The sequence below is a fragment of the Cydia pomonella genome, unplaced genomic scaffold (assembly GCF_033807575.1).
Source record: "Cydia pomonella isolate Wapato2018A unplaced genomic scaffold, ilCydPomo1 PGA_scaffold_207, whole genome shotgun sequence".
NCBI classification, from domain to species: Eukaryota; Metazoa; Arthropoda; class Insecta; order Lepidoptera; family Tortricidae; genus Cydia; species Cydia pomonella.
This window is the reverse complement of record NW_026907847.1, coordinates 758,152-774,516: the sequence shown is the minus strand read 5'-3', so window position 1 is coordinate 774,516 and position 16,365 is coordinate 758,152.

The window sequence follows — 16,365 nt, the reverse complement described above, 5'->3', positions numbered from 1 at the left end:
TTTATTAAATTATAACGACCAGAGAAGGTTTGAAACCAGTAGATAAATAAAAATTGATTGCTTTTTTAGTTTTTATTTTCTGATGGTATAAATATTGATTACCTACCAGTTTTGTGCTGTTTTATAGGAAATACAATAATTCAAAATTTATAATTAAAAATAGAAAGATTATGAATGATTCGATTTCTTGATAATAATTTCCTTTAGATCAAGTCAATAAATTACCGTGAAATAAACCCTCGAAGTCTAGCATTGCCGCTTAAAATCTATTTACCAAGTGTGAATTTGGGAGACTTGATCCCTTCGGACTAAGACATCTTATTGCCGGAAATATAACTTCTAAGTATTCATACTGCAGATGCAGTATATATATGTTTGCAGTGTATTTTCTTAATTCTAGATGCATTGCTTATTGCGATCTGAGCTATATAATCAATGAGAATCTGCTATAGCAAAACATGGTAAAAATCTGTTTACTATATGTCCCAAAGACCTGCGACACTTGATCCCCCTGGGATCATGGCTCTCAATTAGGAGTAGACAAGCCTCCCTAATACAAGAGACACTTTGTAAAAGTCTACAGTATGGAATTTCATTAATTAATGGTCTAATTTTTTGTACAACTCTGTTCTTATTCAAACTACTAATGAATAGATAAATTCTAAATCGTATGGTCTATAAAGTATTTCAATACTGCAAATAATTAAGAAAATTAAGTCTATAAACAAAAGGGGTGATCACCCTCCCCAGTTTCCCCTACATTAGGTCCTCAGTGTCAATGTATCTACAGTTCTATATATAGGTAAACCGTAAAGGGCATACCTTTTTAGATTTCGTAACTAAATTAACGCTACGCAACTAACTAGAATAATTTCTAAAACTTTACATAGAAAATGTTACTAATGAGGAATTTGTTGAAAATTAGCTTCGTAAGCTTTTTACTCGAAACCTGACTTGGGCGGGAAAGTTTGTATACACAGTTTAGTCGGAAGTGGCTGGGCGGTAGCTTGCGCTTTTTTAGATCTCGTTTAACAGAGAATTTTCATCAAAGCTTAATTAGTGGGAAAAAGTACGTAATCATGCAAAATTAATGTATTTTTACGATAAATTTCCTCATCATGTCCTACTATGCTAGAACTTTACCTGGATTGAAAACACAGTGATTCCCAGTTAAGTATCCGCAGCAAGCTCTGTTCCCCATAAACACATATAGACCGCGGGCCAGGAGCATATTTCGTCAGTCATCGCCTCCCGATATAGTTTGATGATAGTTTAGATGCTGTTTTAAACTAAAAAAAAAACCGTCAGCCGGTTCTATCGCGGTGGAATGACCGTCAGCTGTAAAATAAACATGTAAAAATATGCGCCTTACCACTTTATGTGCGGCAAAGTATGCGTAATGTTTTAATTGCGTAATCCGTTGATGGCTTTTTAGGCGTTTACGCCTGATAAAATGCTACATGCAAAGTTTCATGATTTGTTATTGCTATCATAAAAGGTATAGCGCTTATTTTTTACATGTTCATGGGACCAGCTGATGTTCATACTACCGCGATATAACTGGTTGTCGATTTTTTTAATTAACAACAGCAACTGAACTATCATTTGACAAAGTATCAAACGGGAGTCGATGACAATTTTTTTTGTTTTACGTGTTTCGGTGGCTGCTATTGCTCAACCCACCAACAGAGCGGCAGCTGACGTCCACGAGGGTTCATCATACCTAGCCGTTAATCACTACACGAGTTTTCAGCCGGGAGGCGATTGGTCATGGAAATTGTTCCTGGCTCGCGGTCTAATAGTTATGTTCTCATTGATTGCTCTAAAACAATGTACTTACAATAGGATAAGGTGTATCTATATGCCTTTAATTAGTTTATGTAACTTCAGATACCATATTTAAAAAAATACAGCGGATTTAAGTGTTTCATACAAAACTTGTTTATGCTCTATTTCGTTTGTTTTATAAGCTGGAGCTATACACCGTGTTTTTATTGAATTCCGTTAACTTCGAGGTATCGGTAAGTACGTTTAAGGAAACTAAATGGCATGGTTCATTAAAAAAAAAAACTATTTTAAAAAATTTAATTATTTTTATTTTTGTAAAACGTAATTAAATGTTGCATATAGCGTTGTTGTAACACGGGCATTTCGTTGAACTTAACCAAACAATTGAAAACTGTGACATATCAATGTCATTTCGAAGATCAATTGTCCGAGATAGTACTTACGTTTTGTAGCAAATGTATTAACTCATACTAAACACTAATCAATATGTAAAGAGGCCCTTAGCCAAGTGTACACGCTCATAAGGGTCTTATAAAAAAAAAAAAAATATTATATCCTAAATGGAATTAATTAGAATACCGGTGTCTGAGAAAGTTACTTAATTTAAGCTCAGGGATGCACCCTTGAAATTAACGGACAAAAAAAACACGGTGTACAAACTAATTATAGGCATAGATATACCTCATGTCATTGTAAGTGCAATCAAACACGTAGTTTTAAAATGAGAACGAAACTCCGTTTGTATAGGAAGGTGAAAATCGGCCGAGCTTGCTGTGGACTCTTAAGTGATTCCACAGCTGTCTATGCGAAATTCCTAATAATGGAAGGCGACCATTATTATAACCATATTTATAATAAGATATGATGTTAGATTTGGACTTATAGACAAACAATATTGAGAAAGCTTACGGGAATAAAAAATATAGATTATATATATACCTTTGAATTGTACGTACTCATATGGGCGGGAAGATTTCAGAACTCTGGACCGCGATAGAATGTAAGCTTAATTTATTCGTAGTAATAAGTTAAAGAGCTGTGTTTCAGATCCGCTAGTTTGTTTTGGGAAAGCAACATTCCGAAACACCCATATAGATCCGGTACCTATTTAATATGTTTTAAATTTTTATTCTTCACTGTCATGTATCTGTGATTTACATATCTAAATATCGGATAGAAAATAGCCTAGGTTACGTACAATTTACCTTTCTTAAAAGGGTTACTACTTCGACGTGTTATTTTAAAAGGTAAGGATGTGTGGTCCAGAAGGCGATGAAAATGCATAACCAGGTAAAAACACATCAAGAACTTATAAACTTTTCTTATCAAACTAACTTTTATGATAAGATTTTACGCACGGCATCCCATCCGCTCTACATGCAAATTCTGCTGCCGTTTAGAGAACAATTTTAAGTCTCCTCGAAGTTTTGCGGCACGTGTGGAGGTTCACGCCAACAAGAAGACATACCTGGTTAAGTTAACAAATGGCTATCTATTTCAGTTTAATAGTAATTTTCAGTGAAATAAATATACTTAAAACATTAACGAATATGACTTGAAAAGTATAGTTGCCTTGACAGCACCAGCGCTTGCAAACTTAGCTAAGGGGATGACCTAGCTCACTATAAAGTGTTATTTGAAGCAATTATTTGTCTCAGATTTTACATGTCTTATACAATCAATAAATCTTTGGCCGATTTATAATGAAGTACATATACGTACCTCCGAGAGGGCGATAAGACAAGGTAAAAAAAATCTATCGATCACGTAATTTAATGCACTGAAACCTTTACGGTGTGGCGAATTCCGTATTCTAACGGTTCGCAGCACGATCGTTTTCACGAATACATGCATAAAACCACACCTGTCTTCGCAGAGCACGGAGAGAATATTATTGTAGTTTCTGCGACACTTTTAGCACTTTCCGTAATTCCAGGGGACTAGACGTCTTCCGTTTCTTGTTCTTACTGTGCGATTTCCTGTTTAAAATTATACGTTTAAGTTGTACTTTCAAAGTCCATTTTAACATCATAAAGGTTAGTTTTACGCAAAGTTCTTAGGAAATTGCTCTTCGTGATAAGAGAGTAGCGAAGTAATAGTCAGTAGTTTAGATAATATGAACAGTACTTTGCTTTTGATAATGAGAGGTTGGGTTTTGTTATTACTTTTAAGGGGATAAGTAAGTTGGATTTGTATACATATTACAGTGAGGCGTTCATTTAACATGTCGTAGCCAGTTCACAGAATTTGATCATTTTATTCATAAAATTTCAATGCCATTTAGAACTGATCATTTCGTGAATATGGTTTGGTTAGGTTTGAATTTTTCATGATGTGGCCAACCGATCATTTCATGAAATGATAGACACCAACCAATCTGGCCACGACATATACCTACCTACATACATCGTTTCTGTTAAATACTATCCTTTTTACCGTGACTTCATTTATGTATAACGGTAAAATACCCCCTCCCTCGCCCTTAGCACATTTTACTCGTATCAACCTGTTTAGGGGATGGATTCTGAAATTTAAAGTATGTCATGTCTTGTACAGTCAGCATCAAAAGTAGCGGATCAAACAACGCTTCAAAAGTATCTACCATTCTGTGACAGCTTAACAAAGTGATGAGTGTAAATGATATACTTTTGAACGTGAATTTTTGAGATTTAATCTATATTTGGAAAAGTTATCCGGAGTATCATATACTTTTGGCGCGTTGATGAACCGCTACTATTCATGCTGACTTTACGACGTAAACTTCATGCACCCTCATAAAGAATAAAAGTGAGTCAAAATGGAAGTAGATCTCTGATGGGCCAGAGATGGCGCCAGGGCCGGATTTAGGGGAGGGCAACCGGGGCTACTGCCCCGGGCCTCCACAAAAGAGGGGCCCCCCACAATAGAGAATTCGGTAAATTTACCATTTTATTTGGAAAAAATTTGGGGCCAGGGGGCCTCCACTCCTTTATTGTCCGAGGCCTCCAAACCTCTAAATCCGGCATTGGATGGCGCTTTTATTGACTATCCACAGGCCGCTACGGTCGAACAGATCCTGACATTATGATGATAATTCTGTCCCCACCGTTGTGTTAATGTTGACAGAAATGACGACATATGTTGTTTTTTTTAAGAATATAACACTCCTGTACGGCTACCACCAGTTTGACACTGATATATTCGCTAGCGTGTGCGTATTTGCTTTCCATGCATCTCGCTCGTTCTCGCATATAATTGCAAGCGAGATGTATAGAAAGTAAGTTTTGCAGTCGTTAGCGATTAATTATGACAGTTTGACACTGCTAAGGCAGAGATGGTAAGGCTACTGTACACTCTTAATTTACAGGTAAAATATTGCAATTTTTCCAATATATATTTCTAAAAAAGTGCTTTATAAAATTTAATCTTTACCAAAAAGCATAAACTTGAAGTTTGAAATAGCCTCCCCTAGTGCGAGACTAGAAAAGATCATTAACTAATAGTGGGGCGCAGTCCAGCCAGAGTCAGCTAAGAACTTTTTGCTATTAATGGCAGCACGATAGGTTTATCTCCTGAACTTCGGATTTTAATCTGACAAAACCACACGAAACGGAAGAGCTTGTTGTACGGTGCAGAATACAAAATGTTGCGGATGAATTTGTTGCTAAAGTAAAAGTTATAACAGTAAATTTGTACATCAGGCTAAATTTATAGTGTGTACAAGAAATAAGAAGCGACTTTGAAATTTCTAAGGGAAAAAAGGGGATGAAAGTTTTATTTTGAGCTAGGAACTTGAAACTTGGTTAAAACGCATTACATTAAAATATAAGAAAAGTCCTTTCACCGTTTTTGAAAATTCATTTCTTAAGGTGCTGAAAAGGGAGTTGAAAGTTTGTTGTTTGTTTGATTTTTAGTTAAAAAGGGTTGAAAGTTTGTGACCCGAAACGATTTGAGTAAGAGACTTAAAGCTTCGTAGGAAGACACAACATTATAAAACAAGGAAAGCAATTGCTACGTATTCAAATATTCATCCCCCGAGGGGATTAAAAGAGGTTGAAAATATGTATGGGTACGAATTTTTTTTGGAGTGAGGGACAAACTTCGTAGCAAGACTCAATAATAGGAAACAAGAAAAGTAATTTAATAGTTTCGGAAAATTCATCCCTCTAGAAAGCGGTTTGATGTTGTTTGACGGAATCGATTTAAGAGACTTGAAAGTTCGTATTAAAACACAGTAATAGAAAAGAAGAAAAGTAATTACAGTGTTTTTAAAAACTTATCCCTAAGGGGGTTATAAAGGGGTTGATAGTTTGTATCGGGTATGAATACATTTTTGAGTAACTTGAATTTTTGTAGAAAACTACAATATTAGATAAAAAGAAAAGTAATTTGTGCGTTCTTGAAAAAATCTTTCTCTAAGCGGGTTAAGGGAAGCATGAAACTTTGTATCGAAAACAATTCTTTGTAATAGTTTTCTTAGTAACGTAGGAAGCTTTATTATAGGAATATTTATTTATGTAAGACATATTTGTAAGGCTGCTTGGTTTCTAAATAAATTAAGTGAAGGACTTGAAACTTCGTAAAAACACATTATGACAGGCGAATTTTACGTGTTGCCAAATAATTTACCTGTTTATGCTGCTGAATGTTTATGTAAAATTATAATAATAAATATGTGCAATGACTGTTATATGCCATACACTGCGAATCTATAGATACAAGCACTGCATGTATCACGAATTAAATTTACACCTACTATCACTCAAAAAAGATTTTACATAGGTATTTGTTGTAAATGGCGACTACTTACATATATCCACGGTAACTAAAAAGAAATATCTAATGTTTCTACATATGAAATTCTCCCCAGGTCTCTTGTCACGTGCCTACGATAGTCGAGCCGGCCGGTACGATGGCAAGAGACCTGATGGTATGTCGCTGATACCGTGGAGGATGGGACGAGTGTTGGTGTGGGATGCGACCTGTGTGGATAAACTGGCACCGTCTCACCTTCACGGTACAAAGAAAGCGGGTGCAGCTGCCGAGGCTGCCGAGGCCCCCTAACAAGAGGGTCTCGACGCCAATAACAACTTTGTTCCTTTTGGTTTCGAGACCCTCGGTGCGGCCCGGGAGCTCAGAGCTTCTTTACGGATTTGGCCAAACGGCTGGTTGATGTTACTGGGGACAAAAGAGCTGGCAGCTTCCTCGCTCATCGAATAAGCGTTGCGATTGCGACTATGCCTCAGGGGCCCTCTTTAGTTTTAGATTAGTTTAAGTTTGTATTGTAGCTATATTTTCATTTTGCTCTGTTTAAGTTAATATGTTACTTACATAAATATAACTTTCAAATTCCTTGTACTGAAGCTCCCATGTGCTTGGGTTCCAAGCACATGGGAGATATGTAATATCTATCTTCATTGCATTATCGCAGTTGCAGAACCAAGAGTTACCAAACTGTGTGTAACCACTCAATGATCGCTTACTCTTGTCCCGAGCATCTGGCAGCGCGGGGCGGCCACATAACAATCGCTGCTATTTGACATTAACGATCCAACTTGCCCCATTACGCGAGATTACGAACCCGTTCGGATACTCCCTACTGCTGAAAAAGATGTCAGACTTTGTCATGAACGGTACGGAACGAGCTCTCTTTGGTTTCTATTTGCTGAAACTCTGTTGCATGGTCTGTGCGTCTGGGGTAACTAAATAAGCAGCAGTCCATATGTAACGTGTCCCTAAGAGAAAAATTTAAAAGTGTACGCAAATATTTATGTTTACTTAAATGTTTTTAAAAAAATTATGTGATTTGAATATCATGCAATATCGATCTGAGATTTTTAAAAATCTAATGAGACCTCTTCAAAATACTTTGCAAATAGCTGCTCTGCATGCCGTACTTATATTAGGCATTTGGCATAAGTATTATTACCTATCATAGAGTTTAATTGACACTGCATGATTTTACTGTATCAGACAATTTCATGGACTACATTATTGAGTGCGATTTTATCGATTATCCTCGTTTTGTAATACATTGTGCCGCTACCAGCATATAATTCCACATTTCACGTAAATTTACCAACGGAAATGTGAAAGATACGTACCAACAAAACAAAACATATTTTTAGGACGTGTATTTTTTGTGTCCGCATACCGCTTACAAATGTTTTCAATTTGAATTTTAAATCTGTGGAGTGGCTGCCACTTTACTTTTTTGTCGGGAAAATTAAATGAGATTTTCCTGAGCGAGGTAACACTTTTCTTTATCCTGCTATTTGTAGCTACATAGATATGCTTATTTTTGCTAACTAGCAAGCCAAAAGAAAGGGTTCTGTTTCAACTATTGAGTAAGTTTGTGGTGCGTGTTCCAGCGTAGCGTTGAAACTACTGACGCAATTTTTACAAATAAGGTGTCAATCTATTTGTTCATGGGTTTTATTTTCAATAGTACTAGTAGTAGCTATTTATGAGATATGTATAGAATCTTTCATCGATTGATTGACCCAAAATAAGTTTTTGGATTGAACCCGAGAATTCGTTCTCATATAAATCTTTAAAAACTTTCAATCCCTTTAATTAAAAATTGGTTCATCAAAAAAGTCTTAGTGCATCTCTCATACCTTTGAGAAATATTTTTTTCATCACACTTGCTCGAAAATCATCTTATTTCATGCAAGTGTACTGAAGTACAAAGACCTTTATAGTTCCCACGGGAGTTATGGATTGTAAAAATAAACTATAACTCCCTAGGGAGTTTTAGCTTTTTTTATGTCACTTATTCATACAAACCAAGTAGCATAAATGAGTTTTACTTTTAAAATACTGACGTTTATAATTTTTTTTTATGTTTAAAATTATTTAATGTGATTAATTCAATTTGTTAGTTTTAAATTTAGGTTAAGATTTTTGTAAGTAGCTTTTAAGATTTTCATTTTGTATCTTTGTTTAATAAAAAATAGGATGATGATGATAAAAAAAAAATTAACAGCAGTTTAAAATGTTTTTATATGATTTTCAATCGTGGTTATAGATGTGCCGTTCTCGAGAATGTTCTCCGTTTTGTATCAGGAATGTTCTCGCGCGAGAACATTCCCCTTAATAAATGGAGAATATTCTCGAGAACGGCACAACTATAGTCGTGGCTGAATGCCGGATAGGCCTGTGCCTTCGATGCCTAACCTGTCAAGAAATTACAAAATTGCGGACGAATGTTTGATATTTCACCGAATTTAAGAATTGTTACGCTCAAAATTTAGTTTTTTTCTTCGTAAGTGTGGTGAAAAACATTATGTATAACTCCGGGGTAAGAATATTGCAAACTCGGATCTTTAATTCCTTCCTACCCAAACCTTCACCAAAGTAAGTGAAATTTTGGACCTTCGTATCCAAAATTTCACTTGCTTCTGGAATTGCGTTCTAGGGTTCATAAGAAAGTAGACCAATTTGAGCAGCAGCGTCTGGAAGACCTAGATGCTAAGCACTAAGTCCACTTACACGTACATCCGTAACTCGACTGGACAATTCCATTGCGCGTCGTGTGATCGCATTTTCAAGACAAAGTTTGGTTTTGCGAGCCACATTAGGCCGCCATTTCATAATCCGGATAAGAATTGTTGATGGAGTCGGCATTGGCGTATACGGCAAGGAAGATTGATTGATTGATTTTTACACGTTAACAGTCTCCATACTACATGTATGCATTATTTAAATCACACGTCCATGCTCCACACTAAGTCACTAAGAAAAAAACAAGCACGCACTCGAATTAGAACAATAACTTTCTGTACGCTGCTGTCAAACTAGCCAAAAATAATATTATTTATTTATTTATACAAGGAATTCCAACAGCTATAAAAATACTTTAAACTTTTTAGATACGAGTAGTAGTACAGAGCCAATTACAGGAACTCGAAAATAGAAACTATATATGATTACAAAATACACACTAGATACAAAAGCACATGGGACACAAGATATTACAATATAAAATATATCAAATACACAATTAATAAAAAAGAGAGACCAAAAAAATAGATATGAGCAATAAGTAAGAACACTTATAATACATAAGAACACACTTATATTATATAAGAATTATCCCTAAATTATCAAGCAGTATGAAGTTATACTAACCTCTGTGGGTACCTGGTCGTATCTTCGAGACCCATATGTGGGGCACGAACGTGTGGAGATAGTTCAGCATGACCCATATATTGGGCACTGGACTGTGAACGTGTTAAACACGTTTAACTAGGGTATTATAAATCCTAACGACAACTTTGAATGTACCTATATACACAGGTAACAATCCTACAGTTGACGGAGCCTGTAGGCGGATGGTGTACCTAACTCAATTTTAGTTCGTTTTCGGATTGTAGTGTACCAAACTATACCGAGATAGAATTCTACTGAACTGAATCTAAGATACCGGTTAAACCAGCGTTACTTCTAAAACTGACTTTACGTTATTAAAAATATATGTATACACACTATGCGTCTTGTATGAGTTTCCGTTTTATCATTGTGGTCGGAGCAGTTTAAAACTCGTAAAAAAAGGCTGCGTGGTAATAAAAAAAAAACTATAGGCCGAGGAGGCGAGGAGCGCTCAGCCTTGAGTTAAAAAAGAAATCCTCATTTATTTACAGGGTATCTTGGTTGGTACTACTTGAATGATATTTTTTTTTACTTCTATAAGCATACCCATCTTTCTGGCAGCAGTTCACGGTGAGACAGGGACAGGTTTCAGTGTTAACCAAAATTAACCTAAGTACTTATAAGGAAAAATACGATATAATGGGTTTAGTAGCCCTCGCGTAATATTATTTTATGTTAGAAGTAAATACTTTATTTCAATTTGAAAATAAAACATAATTAAACTATAAAACTTAAAACCTAAATCTAAAAATAAATAATACTAAACTTAAAATAAAATACTAAAAAATATCCCCCTGCGGCATGGTGCCGTAGATACTGGCAGCATTTCCTCGCTGTATTGCAAGACTAATTCTTTGAGCGAGGAAGCTGCCAGCTCTGCGGTCGCCGGTGACCTCTGCTAACCTTTTTGAAAGGTCCTTAAAGAGCTTAAAAAAGTAAATTAATTAAAAACTTGCAATTCTAACATAATATATATAAGGAGAGGTCGCTGATTCTTCAGCCTACATTTTTGGCTGATACCTAATGATGATCAATTTATGACACTTCTTTTGTATATGAGATTTATATAATATTACGATTTATTACGATTTTTATATCACGACGGTGGCAAACAAGCATACGGCCCGCCTGATGTTAAGCAGTCATCGCAGCCTATGGACACCTACAACTCCAACAGAAGTGTGATGTGCGCGTTGCCGACCCTTTAAAAACCTTCTCTTTTGAAGAACCCCATACTGTAGACCTTCGGGAAAACCTCGGATGGGAGCTCATTCCGGAGCCAGCACAGCTGGAGAGTCAGCTGGAGTTCCTAAAATTCCTCGTAAACCGCACAGTATGCGACCATTTAAATTCTAGGGTGTGAGGATGAACACCCTGTTGACGGCGAGCGGTGCGGTGATAGAAAGTGGCTGTTGGCATCATATCAAAAAATTCCGACCGAAACCCGATTTTTACCGACACCGAGGATTTGGTTTTGACTCAGTTTCGGTAGAAACCAAAACATTTATATTTAGACGTATTAAATTCGTTGCATTAAAGGCCGGTGGTCTTTCGTTTTAGACATAATATAAACAATGAAACACGACAAAATTGCCAAGCAAATAATAATTCCACCATTTCGACATAACATAATTTATGCAAATCGTATAAGAAAACTAGCCAAGTGTGTGTCGGACCACGCTTATTCTAATTAAGAATCAAACGCGATCCAAAAGTACAATTTTGTAAGTTTCGGCAGTTTTTCAGCCGAAACCGAACCTTCGCCCGAAACATGTTTTTTAGTCCAAAAATTAGCGAACTGAGACTTCGGTCGGACACTACATTTAACACTATGTAACATACCTACACATTCATATACAGTACCCCTAGTGTAAATAAATTCGATTTCGAAACGTGACGTACGCGTTTGCGTTTAGTCTCATTTTGTATTGGATTTAGAAAGAGCGCGCCAAGCGGGACGTTTTGGAAACTCAAAATCCTATACAAAATGAGACTTAACGCAAACGCGTTCGTCACGTTATGATGTCGATTAAATTTACACTAGGGGTACTGAACACATTTCATTACTTACTTACAGACGGTTCCTCGTTTTTACTTTGCCTAATTTAAATGTATTTTCATAAATTATGCCGGTTGTCGTCATATTGTCGAATTCATCAATCCAGATATCCATATGAATGTTGAACTCGAGGGATCTTGCTTACATAACTAATATTATTAGCTCATGCTCGTAAAGTTAAAATCGGGCGAGCTAGTAAACATTTTGGTACCTATTGTATAGAGTTGGGTACGTATTTTCAGAATATTGTTTATTAAAATAAAGTATTTCATTTGTAAAGATAGGTATGTAATTATCAGCAAATGTATACGTGTAAAATATTTACCTACCTTTACAAATTGGTTTTGTATCGTGAGTGCTGCTGCTGTGGTTCACGATAGTTGGTAAACGACAGCCATAGCATAGAACTAAGTGAAAAACTAATTTAACCCATCCAACATAATTTAGTCCATCGAAGCTAACTTTGCACCGATTTGAATATATCAAAGTGTCATATTTTCATAGAAATTTGACATTAATGATGACTTTGCTAAAATTTATAGCTTGGCCCAAAGAAACAATAATATTATAGAGATGAAATTGGGGAGGGAGAGCTGACCGAACGAGATGCTCTTATGGAACTTTCAGTTGGAGTAGCAAAGAAAGAGCTATTATTGTTTGTTCTCGACATAGTCTCACTTTTCGTTTCTGCCTACTTCTAAAAAGTCCTAAGTGACGTACACGTTTTTTGTTGCCCACCGTTTTTATGGTGGTGAACATTGAAACCGACCAAATTACGTAGGTTGTTTTTGGTATCTTGTTAGGAATGTTAAAACGTGTTTTTAATTTTGTCGCATTGCGTATGTTCTGTCCCTCACAGGCGCACGCGTATGGCACATCTATATAATACTAGGACTATGGCTTGGTCCAAATCTATGACATGCGAAAAGTTACATACGTAGACGTGTACCTTAATGATGTGAATATACTCGTCTTTGACAGCTTTGTGCGACCAAAAACATCACGTTCGAAACAGAATGATAGAATTGAATGATAAAATAATGACAAAAAGGGCTTGCTATTTTTTAGCCCGGGCGGAAAGAAGACGTTATAAATGCCTTTAGGGTGAGAACCTGTTTGCACGTTTATGATTTGCAATATCTCCAAACATCCGTTTTGGAGCTATTGCCCGGACCCCTTAAGTAACGTTTTTTTGTAAATTATTTGTGCCCCGAAAATGTTTTTTGGGTAGAAGACTGTCCCAGTCGGTGACAGCACTTAAGAAAAATTGCATAAGTTGTGGCTCATGTCCGATTCTTTCTCTATTCAGGCAGCTCGCCTTTAATAGTCTCCCTGTCAAAATTAGACAGTATCCGAACCACGGACTTATAAGATTAACCGGATAGGGTACATTGGCCAAAAAGTGTGTCCACATGAGAAGTCAAGGTTGGCCGTTTCATCTCTTTCTACTCATGGTCACCAAGTTATATGTATTTGGGATATTAGGATAACGTGGAATATATAGTTTGGCCAAGATCTTTTCTCATTTGTGCATAGTCAGAGAGAATCTTACTGTCTTTTTGCTGTGCTAGTATTATGTAAAACGCTTCACAAAATCTTACTTAATTTAGTCGTCCTGAAAGCTGTTACTGATAGCTGATAGGCGTACCGGGCCGCCACCATGATCGATCGTGAGGAAGGTAGTCCGCCGTAACTTCTTTCGATATTCGCTCTCGCTTACACATACTAACAGCTGGGGGCTTACCGCAAAAACCGTAATTCGCAAATTGCGGGGATCTTTCTCTTTTACTCTCACTAAGACGTAATAAGAGTGACAGAGAAAAACGCCCGCAATTGATGAACTTCGATTTTCGCGGTTATAGCCCTGGATTCCATGTGGATGAGATTTATATTTTCTAATTAAAATACTTAAGATGTTACGATGCCGGACATGTGTTTGAAAATTAATAAATGGCGGCCGTTAGCCGCCACTGTCGAACTCAAAAATGGTCACGATTTTTCATTTGTAGTCTGCCTCTTTCGCACTCATGGTATGTTCATATGCGTGATGGCTTACGTTTTGCACACTTTAATCTATAATTCTTTAAACGTCATCTACTCATCGTAGATCTGTGATTGCAACTAGTTTTCAAATTTGCCGCCTTTTTCTACTGACGGAAATGTGTATCCAACCTATATCAAATCGATTAGGTATATATAAATAGTTAGTTAAACCGTTTCGGACTTTGGATTTCAATTTTGGTAATTAATTATTCTGTAATAGCTATCATTCCACCAATTTAATAATGCCGAAATATAGACATACCTAATTAGATAAACTTACTTAAGTACTTAATAAGAATTGTGTAAAACTGATTCACATCGTGCCGACATCATGGTCACCCTAATGAGTTTGACAATTATCATCTTGTATTTTTATCTTAAAATTGAATGATTGTGGTTCACCTGTAAAAATATATACCACAATCAGCAAAACTTTCACTTACTCACTTGTTGTGTGACAGGTTCTAAACCTGTCACACAACATTTTTTAAACGCAATTAAATGCTGAGCTCCACCATTCACGTGTTTTGGAAATATCTCGAAAATATGTCATCAAGTTGGGGATACCAATTAATATTCAAAGTTTCTACAATATTTACCATATTAAAATTATGTTTTTTTTTTGTTATGCACATGCTTGGTTTAATCAGTTAATAATATTGACATCATAATTATTTACAAATTACTTAAAAGATTTGAGAACCGCACTCTGTATATAGCACTAAAATAGTATAAGAAAGAATTTAATTTCAGTAGTATATCGATATAAATACTACCACAATGGTATGTTTTTAACATTGGCAACATGTGCGAGTGAGACACCGCGCCCCACTTTTGCTATCTCAAGTGGACCGTTTTCTCTAGTCTGGTAAGAACACATTTCTGCCTCCGTGATAAGGTTCAATTTACTATAATAAAAAGAGTTAGAGTGTGCTCCATTTTATATCTCCATGGTCCGAACAGGTTTGCTTTTAAAAAATCCTTAAGTGAACACTTTGCTGGCATTAATCTTAAATAAAAAAAAACTTAGTGTTTCTGCTTTGTAAGTTCATCTGGTTCCATATATATATTTGTGTCAATTTTATATATATGTATGTTTATGTTTCTGTATTTCTTATGATTGTATTGTGTTCGTACATGTACCTTTGTATCACCTATGCCTCATGTTTTTACACCGCCTACAACTTATCTGCTTTGCCTAAAGATTGACTGGTAGAGAATGCCTTACGGCATTAAGTTCGCCTATTGTACAGTGTGTTTCCTTATGTGCAATAAAGATTACATAAATATATATTAAGTTAAACAATAAATGCGTTATTCTTCACAGTCATTATTTCTTCACAATCGTGTTTCTTCCTACCCGCGATTCTATACATTATGAAGTCCACGCAGCTGAATTTTATCACATATTAGGTAAATAGCTGTTATAAGCGGCAGTGTAAATAGTGTATATTCTTAGCTAAAACTCAGAGTTATTACTGAAATATACATACATGGGCCATTCTCCACTAATTGGAAAATCGCTGTCCGCGGCAAATTTTACGTATAAGATGTTTATATTACTGAGTTCTATATATTAAAAACGATAGTGTACTAGTTATTCTTAGTACGCTATAGCTTATTTAGTAATATAATATTGTAATATTATAATAAATGCACTTTAAACACCTCAAAACACAGTCCCCTGTAGTGTCCCATTTCCAGAATTAGAAGTTTCGTGACAAAAAAAAAATGTTCTTTATTGTTATTTACAAAGTATAAAATATTCAAGTAATACTAGAATACATTAAGTATCTTTGTAAAACACAGTGATATTTTTTAAGTAGAAATTTAATATTTAATTTGGTATGACAAATGTTGTCCTCAATATTTTCGATCAGTCCCCTGTTACAATTTGAAAAATGCTCTGAAATCTTATTATGCATTGGCGCGGACATTAAGACCATGAAACGGAACGCAACCGCTGTGAAGTTCGTTCGGTTACAAACGAAACGCGCCGTCGCCATTTAGTTTAGTGTCACCAATGCGTTCCAAGGTGACACCACGCGTCCTGGCTGCACGTTGAAACAGTCCACTGGTAAGCATTTATTTTATTGTTTTAAATGACTAATTGCATTTTTTCAAATAATTACTTAGCAAGTATGTTATTGTTATTACGTCTGCTTCTTAAACTTGATATACTTAAAATCATTCAATGATACTACATTTTTTACGTGAAATAGACAGTCCCCTGGCAAACAGTCCCCTGCCATCTCATGACACAGGGGACTGTTTTATATCACAGGGGACTGTTTCTTTCAGGTTTTGTCACATTTAACTTACCAGATATACATAATAAAGGC